Source organism: Anolis sagrei, chromosome 6 (assembly GCF_037176765.1).
Source record: "Anolis sagrei isolate rAnoSag1 chromosome 6, rAnoSag1.mat, whole genome shotgun sequence".
Lineage (NCBI taxonomy): Eukaryota > Metazoa > Chordata > Lepidosauria > Squamata > Dactyloidae > Anolis > Anolis sagrei.
Window position 1 is genome coordinate 23,886,544 of NC_090026.1, and position 19,874 is coordinate 23,906,417.

General features: G+C 43.0%; 1 long non-coding RNA gene across 2 annotated transcripts; it reads right to left on the minus strand.

The window, feature by feature from the left end:
• Positions 1–1,104: 1,104 nt before the first annotated feature.
• LOC132778010 (uncharacterized) lies at positions 1,105–4,256 on the minus strand. 2 transcript variants are annotated; one of them, XR_009631730.2, is made up of 3 exons: positions 4,205–4,256; positions 2,740–2,891; positions 1,105–1,458 (listed from the first exon to the last, which is right to left on the minus strand). It is a non-coding gene; the product is annotated as an uncharacterized lncRNA (long non-coding RNA). The 2 variants fall into 2 exon arrangements; XR_009631729.2 differs by having other exon boundaries at positions 1,105–1,461.
• Positions 4,257–19,874: the final 15,618 nt, after the last annotated feature.

The following is a 19,874-nucleotide window of genomic DNA, read 5'->3' on the forward strand; positions in this document are numbered from 1 at the left end:
TCCCATAAGAACAACAAAATACTGTAGGCTATTATGTTAAGGCTCGTATCCCAAAACCTGTGGATCTAAGGAATCGTAACTAGTTCTGAGATTTAAGTATTATAATATTCTGTTGCATATGAATTGCTTCTTTGTTTGAAATATGTATCACTGCTTTTTGGTTTAATACGGGGGGGGGGGGGGGAGTCTGTGGCCTTCTGCATGTTGTTGGACTCCAGCTCCCATCAGCTCCACAATTCTGTGGCCTTCTACATGTTGTTGGACTCCAGCTCCCATCAGCTCCACAATTCTGATAATGGCAGGCAGGGACGATGGGAGTTGGGCTCTAACATTTGGAAAGTTTGCTGCCTTTGGTCTAAGGGGCAAGAGATCCATCATTCCACACTTTAAATAAGGAAAGTACATCACAAATCCAGATAACACAGCCACTGAATTTCCTAGCAATGTATCATCAGTAACCTGATAGTGTACTGTCTCTCTCACTAACATATAGTATATTTCTGGTGTATCTCTGGAGTGAATTCCACAAAATTTGCATGGTGATGGAGAAATCCCTGCTTTTCCTAACACTCAATGCAGTGCAGTTAAAAAGTGAGGATTGAGAAAAATAGTCACCTACTGAATAGTGCTGGAAAACCTTCCCCTGTCCAACATAACAATATTTACCAGAATTTAAATCTCAGTTGTAGTGCAATTTGAGTTACATATATAGGGAAGTAGCACAATAAAATCAGCATGTCCCACAATGTGTAATGCAACATATCAAATCCAGTGGCTGATAAAAAACTAAAGGAGACCCACTGAATCAATGGAACTTAAATTTGAATGGATTTGAGTAAGTTTGTTCTAGTTTAGAGATGCAACTGTATTTGACACCCATGTATTCTTGAGTATTGGTAATAGTACAGGAGTTGAGCAAATGCCATGTGCCTTGGATGGCAAAGGCAAACATTTCATTGGTTCCTGTCTGGATTTATTAAAATACTTTGGTTTAATGGATCACAATTCTGGAATTCATCTAATATGTAATATAACCTGCAGCTTCCCAGTTTTTGCAGATTTAGGCAGGCAATAAACCTGAGAGTTTTGCTATGAATCATCATTTGCAACCATATATCACCTGTTAAGATCTTGTGTTGGAACAGTCCCATCTTAGCAATACATTGGAATTTAGTAGGAAAAAAGAATACATAGGATTTTAGAGGGAATACTTAATTCTATTTCCTGTTTTAGTTTCAAAAAATGTGTAAACTTACAAGCAACTGAAAAAAATGCCTTACCTATAATAGAATATAATTGTCTTCTTTTAAGATAACTTTGTGCCAAACCAGTGCTTTGCAAAAGTGTTGGATTAACGCTTCCATCATCCCCAGCAGTTATGACTAATTGGGGAAGAATGGTGTCCTACATTTTAAGCAAAGTTTCTGTTCCCATAAAATGGCACGATAATTGGAGGCCCTGCTAACAACAAATACAAAAACGATTCATGCATTAAAAGACAGAGAGAAGAAATGAGTAAGAAATTTAGTTGTAATTATATTCATCTGGAAGTACACTTCATTTCCTTAAATACCACATATTTCTGAGTGAGAACACATTCTATTGTTCGTTTCAGAGAACAGCGGTACAAAATGGCGGTGTATTTAGCTGCAATACTATCCACATACCACTTGGGTGTTAAGCCAAAGTAAGGGGTGGAACTTTTTAGCATACAATCTTATATCTCATGTATTGTCGAAGGCTTTCATGGGTGGAATCACTGGGTTGTGAGTTTCCCGGGCTGAATGGGCATGTTCCAGAAGCATGCTCTCCTGACATTTCGCCTGCATCTACGGCAGGCGTCCTCAGTGGTTGTGAGGTCTCACAACCTCTGAGGATGCCTGCCATAGATGTAGGCAAAATGTCAGGAGAGAATGCTTCTGAAACATGGCCATTCATCCCGGAAAACTCACAACAACCTAATCTTATATCTATTTATTTGGAAGTAAATGCCACTGAGTGAGTTATTCTAAGTAGACATGTGGAGGATTGCAGAGTTTGGATGTTTTTTTTCTGTAACGAAAGTTGAAATGTTTTACACTGCATTACAATAATAATACGATTGTGCATTTGTTAACAATGGAGGAAAGGAAAGAAACAGGGAGGAAAATCACTATTTTCTGTTAAAGAAATTCAAGAGTTTTTCGGGCTGTACGTTTTTTGTGCTGTATAGTCCCGTTTTGCTCACATCTATGGCATGCATCCTCAGGATGCTTCTGGAACATGGACATACAGCCCGAAAAACTTACAGCAACCCAGTGATTCCGGCCATGAAAGCCTTCAACAATAAATTCAAGAGTTTTTTTTAAAGAACATTAAGCATTTTCAAAGCCTATATGTAACCGTTTCCTCACATGGATCTACAATTCATATCTCAAATTGTTTCCTGTGACAATCTTGTATTTTTCCTCCTCCCCCCTTCTGCTCCTTATTAGAATTCATAACTGGTTTTTTCCTGCATTATTCATATTCCTTTCTCCACCATTTCCCATGACTTTAGCAAGAAGGCCCTCTGCTTTTCTCTTACTGAATTCACTTTGGAATTAATTTTCAGGTACAGCAACAAGTCTGCTGTTCCTTCAGTGAGTATTTTGTATTTTGGTTTTTAAAAGCCTTCTAAAATGGTGTGTTTTTCTCCCATTCCACCCAGTTAGATCCTACTTGAATTCCAGATGTGAAGAAAGGATTTTCATGCCTTACCTGTTGCCTTGGTCTGTATGCTTGTCTTAGAACAGGGTTCATGAAGGCAGAGAGATTGGATTTCCTGGCATGGGATCCTAAATCACCCAGATTTATTCAAGGGCCAGGTGCAAGTTTCGTTCCTTTTCCATCTCTTGAAAAGCTGCACACTTCTGCATAGAAAGGAGGAGCAAGTGAAAGGTAGATCTGAACTTGGGAAGCTTCAACCACATTTGCCGCCAGAAAGAACAACCAGTTTCTTTCCCTAACGCTAGAGGGTGTGCACACTATATTTCCCAGATCACCCTTCTCACCAGCCAAGTGCTTGAAGAGTCATGACTGTTCCCCCACTGGCTGTTGCATCCGCCATATTTCTCCATGCATGAGCTGCACGGCGGTTTGACTGGTGCAACTTCCCCATTCTTGCTTCCCATTTTAAGTGTGCTTAAGACAGTGCGCAGCGTTGGGATTGATGTCCTATCTGCTGCCGCCCAGCCCTTCCTCCAGTTCCTTTTGCATACTTTGAAAGATGCAAATCCATGTCTTCAAATAAAGCAACCTTAGAGAACTTTAGAGTTTCTCCACCTCTTCTCCCTGTCTTGAAAGCACCAAAGTATCTGAAAGATCCTCCCAGATACAGGAATTGATCTCTAAACATTCTTGACCCCATAACACTCCTGAAATATGCCAGTGTATGCTGTAGTCAAAGAATCTAAGTCAGTGGTTCTCAGCCTGTGGGTCCCCAGATGTTTTGGCCTTCATCTCCCAGAAATCCTAACAGCTGGTAAACTGGCTGGGATTTCTGAGAGTTGTAGGCCAAAATACTTTGGGACACATAGGTTGAGAACCATTGATCTAAGAGATCTGGCCCCTGATCATTGCTAAACCTCCCTACAGGGTTGTTGTGCAGCTAGTTAGTAGCCAGCTGCATTAAATCACTACTGACCAAGAAGTCATGAGTTCAAAGCCAGCCCGGATTGGAGTAAGCTCTCGACCATTAATAGTCTAGCTTGCTGTTGACCTATGCAGCCCGAAAGACAGTTGCATCTGTCAAGTAGGAAATTTAGGAACCGCTTTATGTGAGAAGGCTAATTTAACTATTTTACAATGCCATAAAACCTTCCAGCAGCATGCAGAAGAATGAGGAAGTACTCCATCAAAGGACCCAGTGTCACAAATAGAGGGTGAAGCAGTAGCTCCCCCTGTGGTTGGAACTGAGCATACCCTCATGAAGCTGAAATACTAAATTGCCTCTGTGTCTGTCTATATGTGTTGTATGTCTAAATGGCATTGAATGTTTGCCATGTATATGTGCATTGTAATCCTCCCCGAGTCCCCTGAGGGGTGAGAAGGAGAGAATAAAAATACTGTAAATAAATAAATAAATAACCTAATTCTCCATTCATAAATAGTGTTGCAAGCCAAAATGTTGGCCCACTGTCCCCGACCCTTACCCAACAGCCCATAGGGATTACGGAAGATCTACCTTTTGGTTGGTTGTAATCAGGCCAGCTCAGGAGACAGGTCGCCAGCTGCAGTAAAGAGATGGAAGCAGTGGGGTTGGGCCCATTTATAGACGCCTTGGCTGACCCAGCCTACCGTGCGTCTCCTCCCACTCTGGGCGATCATCACATGACACTTGCTATCTTTCTCCTCCTTGCTCCAAACCACAGGAAATGTCAAGAGGCCTCTTCTCTAACTGGGGCAGGAAGTTGCAGCTACCCTACCTCCCCCCACCCTCGAACTTAGTCTCATGTCCCCCCTCCACCCAAAGTTCGAAGGAGCTGTGGTTAAGCCTGTTTGGGAATGGGGGTTGGGGTTGCTTTTGGCTTTGTTAGGGTCCAGCGAAAAGCATGGGGTAAGAGGGTCCCGTGGGGGTGGCTCAGACACCTGCATCCTCTTGTGAAGAGCAGGCTGCACTTTCAAGTGTGCATCTGTAGCAAAGGCTGGGCTATGGAAGTCTTTTCGCAGAACTGAAACAAAATCCTTGGCGTTTTAGGGTGGTGGCAACAGTGACGAGGAGCGAGGCATGTCGATCTGTGGTTTTGTTCATGGCCATGGAGTTTGTGATAGGAACCAACACACATCAACATTCAGACCCACATTTTTCTAGAAACCATGCACTGTTCTGAGGCCCTCTAAGAGCTTTTCCACATAGCCATATATCCCAGAATGTCAAGGCAGAAAACCCCTCAATATCTGCTTTGAACTTACTTTACTTACTTAGGCGATCCCTTGTAGCTCGAGGATGATGGTCTTCCAGATGTAGTGTCTTGGCGGTGGGTCCTTAGGTGGATGTGGAGCCCCATTCTTGATCCGCATCTTCTCCTGCAATTAGGACATCGATTTCCAGATGGAAGGCGGTCCCAGTCAGGGTTGGCTTGATGTGCCTTTCTCTTGGCACATTTCTCCCTTTTGCCCTTCATTCGTTTCTTTTCGAATTCTGTAGCACTGCTGGTCACAGCTGACCTCCAGTTAGAATCAGTCTTGACCCAGCATTTTTAATTGTCCTGACCCATTCCTTTTCCATGTCCTAAAGAATGGACATGAAGTGCAGGCAAGATTTTTAAAATATTTATGTGTTGTTGAGTAATTCCATGCTTATGTTACTGTTATTATTTGTTCATGTTGTGACTATGTTTTGATGTTGCTGCTTAGAATCTGCCCTGAGTCCCCCTGAGGAGATAGAGCAGTATATAAATAAAGTATTATTATTATTATTATTATTATTATTATTATTATTATTATTATTATAGTGCTTAAGGGCCAGGGCTTCCTAGTTATCAGTGTCTATATCACAGTTTTTGAGGTTGGCCCATCTTTAAATCTCTTTTCCTGTCCATCAACATTCCGTTTTCCGTTCTTGAGTTTGGAGTAAAGTAACTGCTTTGGGAGACGGTGATCGGGCATTCAGACAACATGGCCACTCTAGACAACATGACCACTCCAATGGAGTTGATGGTGAAGGAGCATCGCTTCAGTGCTGGTGGTCTTTGCTTCTTCCAGCGCAATGTCTTTTGACATTTGTCCGTCTGTCTTCCCAGAGATTTGCAGGCATTTTCGGAGGCAGCGTTGATGGAATTGTTCCAGGAGTTGCGTATGACGTCTGTAGACAGTCCACATTTCGCAGGCGTATAGCAGGGTTGGGAGGACAATGGCTTTATAAACAAGCACCTTGGTATCCCTACAGGTGTCTCAGTCCTCAAACGCTCTCTGCTTCATTCGGAAGAATGCTGCACTTGCAGAGCTCAGTCCACACTGCCATATACCCCAGTTCAAAGCAGATAATGTGGGATTTTATTCAGCTGTATGGAAGGGGACTAAGTCTCAATCCTCTTTGTTACATGGCTCAAACATTGTCCTGGGCCAGGCTCATTCTGCTTGATGTCATTTTAAAATGTCACCCTTCCCCTTGCCAAGACCTCTGTTCTGTGTTCACATAAGAGCATTGGCTAGCCTCTCTTGCCCTCATTGTATTTCAGTTACTTGCTTACTTGTGCAATTCTGCAGCTGGCCAAAGCAAAATTAACTGAGGGAGATTAAAGATGCTAGATGAGGGCCAAGATTCATTATTGATTACTTCACTGATATAATGGAAGAAGCCAGAAGATTACATGATCTAAGAAGTGGTCTCTTCCTCCTTCTCCCCCTTTGTTTTGTGTTTGAGAGAGAGAGAATTGAAAATTATTTGATTGGGGACAGAGCAGCAAACTCTACCCAGAAATTTTGTATTTCCCAATGCTTTCCCCTGTTAGCATTCCTCAAAAAGTGGCTGTTAGAACTAATATTGTACGAAAGTTGTCTGGCACAACCTGGCGATCACAAGCAGACACAGTGAAGACATCTGCCCTTGTGCTTTGCTACTCTGTTGCTGAGTATGCATGCCCAGTGTGGAATGCATCTCACCATGTCAAAACAGTGAATGTGGCTCTTAATGAAAAATGCCTCATTGTCACAGGAGTTCTACACCCTACACTACTGGAGAAATTATACTGTTTAGTTGGTATTGCAGCACTTGACAGCTGTTGGGAAGTAGCAACCAATAATGAAAGGACTAAGGCAGTGACATATCTGGCCCATCCTAGCACGCCAGTGCCTTAAATCAAGAAATAGTTTTCTAAGATCTACAGAAATACTTGCAGGAACACCTCAGCAAGCAAGAGTCCAAAAGTGGCAGGCTAAAATCCGGAACCTCAAGCCATGGCTGATACCAAATGAGAGACTTCCCCCTGGGCACACAGAAGGCTGGGTGACTTGGAAGGCATTGAACAGACTGTGCTCAGGCACCATGAGATGCAAAGCTAACCTTAAGAAATGGGGCCACAAAGTGGAGTCCACAACATGTGAGTGTAGAGAAGAGCAAACCACAAACAATGCAGTCTGAGCCCCGCCACATGCACAATGGAGGACCTTCATATAGCAACACCAGATGCACTCTAAGTGGCCAGCTACGGGTCAAAGGACATTTAGTATAATGTCAAGCTTCTAAACTTTGTTTGTATTTTTAAATACATTACAACTGTACCCTCTTCACTTCTGATACAATAAATAAATCCCTCAGTTTTGAATCACTCTTCATAGTTGTTTAGAAGAGTCCGTGTCAGAAACTTAGTCACCCCACTAGCCTTCTGGCAACCTCTGCAAGTCCTCTGACCTTTATTTTGGGGAGCCCTGAATACAAAGTCGCGATCGCTTCAAAAACATTGTTTCTCATTTACAGGGTGGATGCGTGCTAACTCATGCACTGTACACACTCAGTCTTTATGTTTCTTCTAGTTAAAGCAGTATGCACATATACCTCCGAATTATTGGGGCCATGCCTTTTCTACATTGTGGAACCCTCTTCCTCAACATGTTTACTTGGGTCTCCTCTTTGGTCATTCTTCACTGATCCTTTAAGTGATAATGTTCAGCTGCTGGCTGCTGGCTTTTTAGATAGTGGTTTTCAAAGCTGTAAATCTTCCTGTTGGAATATGCCTTTATCTCATTTCTTTTGTAGTTGGGATACACACTTGGTGATTGTGTTTCTCCTCATTTTGTATCTTGCCTTGAATGTGTGCGTGCATGTGTATGCAAATAAAACTCACATGCTGCAATATGCATCTTGAGTTTGGTAAGCAAAAATGGAGCAAATCTTCAAAATCCAGACCCACATTCTTCTAGAAACCTGTGCACTCATCTGAGGTCCTGTAAGTCTCAATCATCTTTGCTGCATAGCTCATGTTCTCAATTGAGTTTGATGGCCTTTTGGTCTCATTCTGATTGATGCCACTTTTAAATGTGGCCCTTCCTCTCGCTAAGACTTATTTGCTGTGTTCAAATAAAGTAGTGGTTATTAACCTGTGGGCTACAGCCCACTGATGGGCTGCAAAACCTAAAATAAGGTCCACAGCCTAGATGATTAAATATGGTTTTCTGTGGTCAAGCAGATGGCAACTACTGGATGGCATATTTTCTGTATCAGAAACTAGAGGTGATATTGTCTGTCCAATAAACTTTTCTTAATCAGCACCCCAAATAACCAAATTGAATCTAAAGTTGACCAAAAACTGTTTTGTAACCCATTTGGTACTAATGTTGGAGAGTGGTCCCTGGTCAAAGTGTTCCCTCATCAAAGTTGTCCCTGGTCAATGTGGTTCCTTGTCAAAGTGGTCCCTAGTTAAGTGCTCCCTGATCAAAGTGGTCCCTGACAGGCATGTAGCCTGTGGTCCCTGACAGGCATGTAGCTTCAGCCCCCCCCCCCCCCAATTCTCATGGTGGTCCACAAAAAAGGCCTTACTGGTGCATTATTTAAACTGTTATGTTTATTCATATCATGATCTGATCACCATGCTCAATATATCCCATATGCATGGGGGTATTGGGGTAATGATACAAAAGGTTTGCTAGGGTAGACCCTCTTTCCCTCAGACTCAGCCCCCCCCCAATCAAACTCAGCCCCCCCTCCCCGAATCAAAATCCTGGCTATGGGCCTGGTCCCTGGTCAAAGTGGTCCCTGGTCAAGTGCTCCCTGATCCAAGTGCTTCCTGATCAAAGTGGTCCCTGGTCAAAGTGGTCCCTGGTCAAGTGGTCCCTGATCAAAGTGGTACCTGGTCAAAGTGGTCCCTGGTGAAGTCGTCCCTGGTCAAGTGGTCCCTGATCAAAGTGGTGCCAGACCCAAGTGGTCCCTGGTCAGAAAAAGGTTGGAAACCCCTGAAATAAAGAGATTGATAAAACTTAAATCCTACATTATATTTCCAGGCAGCTTATTGCGGCAGATGATTCATTTGGCTAGACTTCAGTTTCTGCTAGAAAATTAACTTCATGAAACATCTGGTCTTGGGCAATCCTGTATCCTGTCTTTTTCTTCCTTTCTGTCCTAGTTTTACCTCCATTCTGCTCTGGCTGGAGCTTAGTTGTAACTTTTGGTGGTATTTTCTTCTCCTAGCCTTCTCCTTCCCAGCTATTTTTCCCCTTGTTCTAGCTTTATCTTGTGTTGCATTTTCTGTCTAGTTTTCCTTTTGGCATCTTCAGAGTAATGGCTTATGGAAAGCAAAGTTGACTTCACTGTGCGCACATCTCTAGCAGATGCTCCTTCTTTGCTAATGCCATTAGTTTTGTGGCGAGCTGTAATGTGACACTTGGCTTTTTAACACCCACTCACTCAACCCTATATCATTCTGAAACTGCCCAGTATTGAAAATGAAGATTATAGTGACGATTGAAGAGGTTCTGGAAAATATAAAGCATAGAAAGAAGAGGTTGAAAGAGGAATAGATAAGTAAAATTTGGCCAGTGTGAATGTGATGGTGGAGGTCAGGGACTTGCCAACGTGACACTCACATAAAGTACAAACACCTTTAAACTGCCTTTGAGTTCTACAGAATGTGCTGACAGACAACACCTTGATTTTTAGGTTTCTGCAATCACAATGTATAGAAAGATTTCCACTTCAAATAGATCTTGTTCTTAAAGTGGCATAACTTCATCCTTACTGCCAATATATTTCATGGCGTGTATAAGCCCAAAGGTCCCATTTAATCAGTTATTTTAATGCACACTTCATAGAAAAGAAAAAAAATGAAAAATATACAAGATCCAAATGATAATTCCTATAGCTCAGGCATAGACAACTGAGTCCCTCCAGAGGTTTGGACCTAAAATTTCCCCAGTCCAAACCAGTATAAGCAATGGTATGAAAGCAGACTTGAAAAAGCATCTGGAGGCCATATTTACCTCCTCCTGCTTCCCTAACTGTGGTTCTGCTTTAATTCATGAAGCAAGTTAAAACGTGATGTGAAGAGGAACCCAGGCTTCTTCACTCCAGGGTTCATGTGAACATCCCTGTGGACAGCCTGTCCTAATCCTTTTTGTATGGCCATGTTGACCACAGAGAAAACAGTTCCTCTCCCAACAGCAGATGAAAGGAGAACCTGCAATGGTATAACATGATCTCATTGAAAATGGGAGCAAATTCAGAAGGGATGTACTTTTGCAAAGAGGAACGGAACGCGACCCAGATGAGAAGTTGGAAATGCAAGACTAGAACTCCCTTTATGTTTAATTCTCTCCCCTCCCCCTCCGCCTTTATGGGCCCTAAACTATACTGTGACTGGTATTATATTTTCCTTTTACTCAAGGTTTCTGAGTCCTAGTGTTGTGGTTAAAGAGTATTAATACTAGGGAACCCTGTTGTTTTTCCTCAACTGGGACTTTTTAATGCTAACCAAAGTCTTATCTGATGGGATGAGAATTTATTTTAATTCACTGAAGCAGGCAGGAAATGGTGTCATAGCTGAAATTCTGACTCCATAACAAGTCAGATTTTTCTGTTACTGCTTTCTGCATTAAGAGTTGGTGTGCAGGTGCATGTGTGCACTATAAGACCAAGTTTCTGTGCTCACAAACAAATATATACCATCCTGACTGGGTCAGCCTCTTCTTGGAGGTCCAAACATGGTATTCCTGTTAGTAATGACAATGAAACCTCTGTGTCTTCAAGCTATACTTCACTGTGTACCAGTTGCACTGAGGAAAAAAAACCCGACTGCCATTGGCACTTGTTTGTGGACATTCTAGAACTGCTTGGCCATTGAGAAATGGGATGCTAATCTAGATAGATATTTGGCCTGATCTACCAAGGCTCTTTGTATAAGAGGTGACCTGAAAGATAGAGCCCTTTCACTCCTTTAAGATGTGGTTCCCTGTGGCCCTTCCATTTCTTTACTCCTTTGGAAAGAGAAGCGACAGTATCCTAACAGCCACAACAGCTCACCAATGTTTTGTGTGTGTGTGTGTGTATGTGTGTGTCAGGAGCAACTCGAGAAAATGCAAGTTGTTTCTGGTGTGAGAGAATTGACCATCTGCAAGGATGTTGCCCAGGGGATGCCCGGATGTTTTGATGTTTTACCATCTTTGTGGGAGGCTTCTCTCATGCCCCCACATGGGGAGCTGGAGCTGACAGAGGGAGCTCATCCAAAATCTCCCTGGATTCAAACCTCCTACCTGTTGGTCTTCAGTATGTTGGCACAACGGTTTGACCCAGCGTTTCTCAACCTGGGGACCCCTGGGAGGGTAGCGAGGGGGTGTCAGAGGCCTCTACACCAGTGTTTCTCAGCCTGGGGGTCAGGACACCTGGGGGGTTATGAGGGGGTGTCAGAGGGGTCACCAAAGACCATAGGAAAACACAGTACTTTCTGTTGGCCGGGGGTTCTGTGTGGGAATTTTGGCCCAATTCTATTATTGGTGGGGTTCAGGATGCTCTTTGATTGTAGGTGAAGTATAAATCCCAGCAACTACAACTCCCAAATGTCAAGGTCAATTTTTTCCAAACTCCATCAGTGTTCACATTTGGGCATATTGAGTATTCATGCCAAGATTGGTCCAAATCCATCATTGTTTGAATCCACAGTGCTGTCTTGATGTAGGTGAACTACAACTCCAAAACTCAAGGTCAATGCCCACCAAACCCTTCCGGTATTTTCTGTAGGTCATGGGAGTTCTGTGTGCCAAGTTTGGTTCAATTCCATTGTTGGTGGAGTTCAGAATGCTCTTTGATTGTAGATGAACTATAAATCCCAGCAACTACAACTCCCAAATGACAAAATCAATCCCCCCAATCCCATCAGTATTCAAATTTGGGCATATTAGGTATTTGTACCAAATTTGGTCCAGTGAATACAACCTGCATTTCGGATATTTACATTAAGATTAGAGTTATGAAGTAGCAACAAATATATTTTTTTGGTTGGGGGGTCACCACAGCATGAGGAACTGTATTAAGGGGTCATGGCATTAGGAAGGTTGAGAAGCACCGGTTTAGCCCATTGCACTACTGGAGGCTACCATTCTGTGATAGGGATTCATTTATATGTTTTTACTCAAACACCTGGATATACCAAGTCAAGCTATTACTTCATTTAGGCTAGTGTTGTCTACTCTGAAGTTTGGACTGCAGACTCCCCGAAGGCCTCAGCCAGCTTGTCCAGTAACTGTTCTAGCCAGGAGATTCTTGGATTTGTAGTTCAACCTGCTGTTGTCCACTCCAGCTTTGCTCAATTGGATATCTTCTAGATGTTTTGGGCTAAAGCTCCTGAACTCAGATATGGCGAGTACTCAGGGTCAGGGAGCTAGAGTGAAGGATATTTAACAGGCATTGAAATGGAGATAGTTGGTCAGTTCTGACAGGGAGCATCTCTCCAAACTGTTAGGAAAAGATCCTTTTCCATCATCTGCGCCTTGCCCTTTTCAACAGGAGATGCTTGGAGTGTGCCCAGACCATCTGCATGCAAAGCATGTGCTCTACCAATAGACTGATGTTTTCTCATTAATTTTAGACAGACTAATTGTGATAAAGCTTGGGAATCTGATTTTCAGGCGAGCTAATTAGAGGGTCTTTGGAGCTCAAATGCTTTCAACTTCTGGTCTACCAATTTTTATACATTTCTCAGCTAGGAGAGGTGTACTTTGAACATCTTCTGGATAATCATCACTTGGTTTTTTCATCTTTTGTGAACTTGAGAGACAATGAGCCATTACTCTCATCCTGTGATAATGTTGTATTTGTAAGCAGGGTGCTGGTTAGGAGATTGGATAGACGAACATTTCCTCTTTCGACTTTGAGAATAATTTGCTTTGGATCTTTATTGAGTACAGTGTTCCCTCGCTACTTCGTGGTTCGATTTTAGTGGACTCAATGTTTCACGGGTTTTTGAAAATATTAATATAAAATAGTTACATCCAGTGGAGGGCAGTGACCCCAGAAGTGTGGTGGCCTGAAGTGCAGCAGGGAAGGCCTGTCTACCTGGACTCCATAGACCCTGGGAGTGCGGTGGCCTGAGGTGCAGCAGGGAAGACCTTCCTCCCTGGCCTGCTGTTGCTTGCATGGCTACAGAGGCTCTGCAGGGGTCTGTGGAGACCAGGGAGGCAGGCAGACACCCTTGGGATGGGCCGGGAGGCGGGTAAGGAAGCGTGGGTAAGAAAATAATATATAAAATAATGCATAAATATTAAAATTAATATGGCGTCCCTACTTCATGAATTTTCACTTATTGCGGGGGGTCCTGGAATGGAACCCCCGCAATAAGTGAGGGAACACTGTACATCCTTCTTGTATTCTCTAGCTCATTCTTCTGCACTCAGGTCATGTTCCAGTTTTATACTTGCTTAGTAATTTCTTTTCCATGAAGTATTTTATGAACTTTTTTAAAGGGAGAGGGGTATTTTCCACACTGCCAATCTTTTCTGTTGAAGTAGGGATTGATTTGTTATATAGAAATGAATGGAGGACTGATACAAGAAGGTTTTGAAGGACAATGATGTTGTACACCAGGTCTGGGAAGGGACCTCTGAACCAATCTCACACTCCAGAGTATAAGCAAAGCAGTTTATTAAAGAATAAAAATAGCTTCAGCAAAAGGATCAAAAGTAGTATTGGATATTGGGTTGTTGTAGGTTTTTTCGGGCTATATGGCCATGGTCTAGAGGCATTCTCGCCTGACGTTTTGCCTGCATCTATGGCAAGCATCCTCAGAGGCAGTGAGGTCTGTTGGGACTAGGAAAAAGGGTTTATATATCTGTGGAATGACCAGGGTGGGACAAAGGACTCTTGTCTGCTGGAGCTAGGTGTGAATGTTACAACTGACCACCTTGATTAGCATATAATGGCCTAACAGTGCCTGGAGCAAACTTTTGTTGAGAGGTGATTAGATGTATAGGATATTGTCCATGATAAGAGTCACTTAAACTTGAAAAAAACAGGAATCTAAACACTAAGTTCAGGAAACAGGAAAGCATAAAACCATAACCAAGATCCAAAAGTTACAAGAGTCTGTGACATCAACATAATCCAGGAACAGCAAACCATGACACATGAAGATACAGGAACAAAAACTTGAAGCATGAAATCCAAGGCACGAGAAGTTACAGAAATATAAACATGAATATGAAATCCAAGGCACGAGAAAGGTATTCCTTAACCAAACTTTGATTCCTCTGAGGAATCAATCTCAGTTGCCCTCACATATACTCAAGAACCCATGCCTTTTCCCTTGAGAAGATTCAGAAGGATTCTTCTTGTCTATTAATCTTTGGGAGCGGTGCCTCTCCCTGGCCAGATGTCTCTGTTGACAAACCTGACCCCTTGACAAACCTGATCCTTCCCTGGATCCCCAATTAACACATTCTTTTCACATTGCGACCTTGACTCCCTTGGGAAATCTAACACAAACCTATCAGCCTCTTTCTCTGTCTCTACTGGAACATCTAATGCAGGCTTAACACCCCAAAATCCTCAGCTTCATCATGGCTAACAGCACTCTCCTGCCCAAAATCCCCATTTCCAGACTCCTGTGGGTCTGCAGGATCTTGGTCAGTATTCTCTTAAAATCTCAGGCAACGAAACAACCACAGGCTGAATCACTATAGATGAACCAGAAGATCAAGCTCCATAGGCTAAAACTAGAACATGGAAAATGGAAAATTTACTTTATTGAATATTTATTTATTCTCTTAATTTACTATATTTCTATCCTGCTGTTCTCACCCTGTGGGGAACTCAGCTTACAAATAACACAAGATTCAATGGCGCATTATAAAATACAAATAAGCAATTAATACAAATCAAAACATAATGATAAAGCCAATAATGCATATAATCAATTAATACAATTAAAACATAATGTCCAATCCCATATTGTATATTCCATATTCCATTATTAAACTACACCCCAAATGCTTGTTCCTAGAGCCAGGTCTTTAGCTTTTTCCTAAACATCAGGAGGGAGGGGATCAATCTGATCTCACTGGGGAGGGAGTTCCATAGCTGAGGGGCCACCAATGAGAAGGCTCTGTCTCTCTTCCCCACCAGTTGCGCTTGCGAAGGGGGTGGGACTGAGAGCAACGCCTCCCTGTCAGATATTAATTCTCAGGTTGGCTCATAGAGGGAGATATGTTCAGACAAGTAAGTTAGGCCAGAACCATTTAGGAATTTATAGGCCAAAGCCAGCACTTTGAATTGAGCCTGGTAGCAAACTGGCAGCAAGTGGAGCTGACGTAATGGGTGTGTGTGTGCGCGCACACACACATAAGTTGTGTGCTCCCTATATGCCACTCCAGGGATGGAATCTAGCTGCTGCCCATTGAACTACTAGGAGCTTCTGGACAATCTTCAAAGGCAGCCCCACATAGAACACATTGCAGTAGTCTATTCAAGATGTACCAAGAGCATGGACCATTGTGCCTTCTCAAGGTATGGGCACACAAGTTTTTATTGTGTGAAAGCTCCCCTGGCCACCACTGAAACCTGTGGTTCCAGGCTCAGCGATGAATCCAGAAGGACTCCCAAGCTGCGAACCTGTGATTTCAGGGGGAACGTAACCATGTCCAGCACAGGCTGTAACCCTATACCCTGTTCGGCCTTTTGACTGACCAGGAGTACCTCTGTTTTGTCTGGATTCAATTTCAATTTGTTTGTCCTCATCCAGATCGTCACAGCGGCCAAGCACTGGTTCAGGACTTGGACAGCTTCCTTAGAAGCAGGTGAAAAGGGGCATACAGATGACATTGAACTTCAGAACTCCAGATGATCTCTCCCAGACTTTCTGTATATATTTCAGATTTCAATATTAATGTCAAAAATACGTAGTATGATTTTACATAGGATTTGTGCTATATTAGAACAGTAAAGGCAAATATCACTGAAGTAAAATAAACATTAAAGATTAAATAACCAGAAAAATTAAATAAGGGGTAAACACTAAACTTATCTGGGAATCTGCTATTGCAACATATCTAATGAAGTGGTTTAAAACCAGTATATAAAAAGATTAGGACTAAGTAGAACATGGGAGACAGTACTGAACACTGCAGGATCCCACAGGACAAAGGTTGTGGGGTCGAGCAGGTGTCCCCCAATAACACCTTCTGTGAGCGGCCCTCCAGGAAAGAGCAGAGCCACTGCATAACAGTGCCTCCAAGTCCCATTCCTGTGCGGTGTCTGAGAAGGATACCATGACTGACATCTTACTACTCACCCCCCTTCCCTCATATGCTGAATGGAGAGTTTTGTGGGTTGCAGTCTTTACAAAAAGCTTTTCCTAGACCAACTTGTCCTGCTGGCAACCCCTTTGCTGCAGCAGCTCCAGTTGGTTTCCGGGCACAATTCAAAGTACTCGTTATGACTTTTAAGGCCCTGTACACCTCAAATCCAGGTTAATTAGCTGACCATATTTCCTCATATAAGCCTGCCTGGCTCCTGAGATCTTCAGGGGAGGCCCTTCTCTCAGTTCCGCTTCCATTGCAAGCTCATTTGGTGGCTGCCCCTCGACTCTGGAACTCCCTGCCCGTGGAAGCCAGAATAGTCCCCTCCCTGCTATCCTTCCAATGGAAAGCCAACATCTTTTTGTTCAGGCAGGCTTTTAAAGAAGGTTTTTAAGCTCAAGTTAGGGGTATGCTGTGGTTTTAGCTATAAATAGGTTTTAAAATCTGTTTTGTTTTAACTTTATTTGGAATACTGTTAATATTTAACTCTATTTTAATGTTTGTATGTTTTGAGGTATGTATATTGTATTGGATTTACTGTAAGATACTTTGAATCTCTTGGGCCCCCTGGTGATGCAGCAGGTTAAACTGCTGAGCTGCTGCACTTGCTGACCGAAATATTGGCTGTTCAAATCCGGGGGAGCAGGGGTGAAGCTCCCGATGTTAGCCCCAGCTTCTGCCAACCTAGCAGATTGAAAACATGCAAATGTGAGTAGATCAATAGGTACCCCTCTGACAGGAAGGTAATGGTGTTCCATGCAGTCATGCCGGCCACATGACCTTGGAGGTTTCTACGGATAACACCAGCTCTTTGGCTTAGAAATGGAGATGAGCACCAACCGTCAGAGTTGGACACGACTGGACTTAATGTCAGGGGAAAACCTTTACCTAGACCAGTGTTTCTCAACCTTCCTAATGCTGCAAGCCCTTAATACAGTTCCTCATGTGGTGGTGATCCCTAACCATAACAATACTTTCATTGCTACTTCATAACTGTAATTTTGCTACGGTTATGAATTGTAATGTAAATATCTGATATGCAGGATGTATCTTCAATCGCTGTACCAAATTTGGCACAAATACCCGCTACATCCAAATTTAAATACTGTTGGGTTGCGGGGGGTGGGGGGGTGGGTGCATTTCCCGATATGTCCAAATTTGAATACTGATGGGGTTGGGGGGATTGATTTTGTCATTTGGGAGTTGTAGTTCCTGGGATTTAAATTTCACCTACAATCAAAGAAGATTCTGAACTCCACCAAGGATGGAGTTGAACCAAACTTGGCATACAGAACTCCCATGACCAACAGAAAATACTGGAATGGTTTGGTGGGTGGGCACTGACCTTGAATTTTGGAGTTGTAGTTCACATACATCCAGAGAGCACTGTCGACTCAAACAATGATGGATCTGGCCCAAACATGGCACAAATACTCAATATGCTTAAATGTGAACACTGGTGGAGTTAGGGGAAAATAGACCTTAACATTTGGGAGTTGTAGTTGCTGGGATTTATAGTTCACCTACAATCGAAGAGCATTCTGAACCCCATCAACAATAGAATTGGGCCAAACTTCCCACATAGAACCCCCATGACCAACAGAAAATACTGTGTTTTCTGATGGTTTTTGGTGACCCCTCTGACACCCTCTCATGACCTTCCCCCCAGGGTTCCAACCCCCAGGTTGAGAAACACTGACCTAAACCAACTTGAATTAACACATTTAAAATCAAATGCCGCCTTAGTTACAGGCCTTGTATTCTACATAACACACATAGTAGAAACAACCATTTCTGCTCTGAATTTGAACCAGTTTCTATCCTCTGCACATGAAACCCCTCATTTTTGTGGAAGGAGTATGAGGAAGTTACAGTTTGACAAATAATGGGGAGAGAGCCAGGAAAGCTGCAGACATTTCCAGAAGTGCTTCAAGCAGTAGAGCATGTTGCAGCAAATGGTATCTAAACATGCTTTCCAGACTCTCACTGCTCTTTTGTGTACATGCAAGAGCCCTGAATTTAATGTGGATTGGAGACATAAGAAAAAAAATCTTGGCTCTAGCTAGTGGAGGGTTTACATAAAGATAGAGAGGGAATTTTGAGGTACGTGGGAAGGAGATAACAACTCTTGGGTGTTAAAAAAGTTTTCTGATAATCGAAAGGGGAGTGGAAAAAGTCCTCTTAGCAATCGTGTAATCTGAACTTGACCATGGGGGAAGATAACAGGATGATGCTGATGCTGTGGAAGGAAAAACAACGTTTATGCGTGTGCCTTCAAGTTGCCTGTTGACTTCTGGTGACCCATGAATTTCATGGGGTTTTCTTTTGAAATGAATACTCAAAAGCGGTTTTGCCAGGTCCTTCTTCTGAAATATAGCCGAACGGCACCTGGAATTTGTTGGCAGTCTCCAAGCCTAGGGCTGACTCTGTTTACCTTCTGAAAACAGACAGAATGTGAAGTTTATCAGGCTGGGGGTGGGGGTAAATGAAGCAATAACTGGGTTGTTGTAGGTTTTTTCGGGCTCTGAAGATGCTTGCCATAGATGCAGGTGAAACGTCGGGAGAAAATGCCTTTAGAACATGGCCATATAGCCTGAAAAAACCTACAACAACCCAGTGATTCCGGCCATGAAAGCCTTCGACGAAGCAATAACTGTGGAGCAAATACAATTGTGTGGATTTAAGGGGAGTGAGGATGAAGACTGAGGTCTCAGAAAGTTGGAAGGAGAAAATCATAGAATCATTGTGTTGGAAGAGACTTTATGGGCCATCCAGTCCAACCCTCTGCCAAGAAGCAGGAAAATTGCATTCAAAACGCCCCACCCAGCCTCTGTTTAAAAGCTCCCAAAGAAGGAGCCTCTACCACACTCCAGAGCAGAGAGTTCCACTGCTGAACAGCTCTCACAGTCAGGAAGTTCTTCCTAATGTTCAGGTGAAATCTCATTTCATGTCGTTTGAAGCCACTGATCCACGTCCTAGTCTCCGACCAGCAGAAAACAAGCCTGCTCCCTCCTCCCTATGACTTCTTCTCACATATTTATACATGGCCCTCATCTCCTGAGGGCTAAACATAACCATCTCTTTGAGCCACTCCTCATAGGTATTGTTCTCCAGACCCTTGATCATTTGACTCACCTTCCAATGGACACATTCCAGCTTGTCAACATCTCTTTTAAATTGCGGTGCCCAGAATTGGACAGAGTATTCCAGGTGTAGTCTGACCAAGACAGAATAAAGGGGTAGCGTGACATTTTGTGAGGACGAGGAGGATAAATATGTTTGAGAATATTCGACAGCTTTTGTCACCTCAGTGATGTGTTAGACCCGTGCTTCTTGTGCTATCTGATGTAGGAGACGGTCTAAGGATTCCCCCCCCCCCGCCCCAATCAGTATGTCTATTGACTACAACTGTTTCTTTCTTGGAGACTTACAACAGACCAGAAGCCAGTAGTTCCTCAATTAGACCACAACTTTGAATAACAGTGTGTCATATATGTCTCTCCTCATCTTTATCCAGTATGGCCAAACTGGGGACGTCTTCCCTATATCATGCAAATGCACACATGTCGAATCATGTTTCATTTGAAACATAAAAACGTTTATCTGTGAGAAATCAGAGTTTTTCTGCATACGTGAGT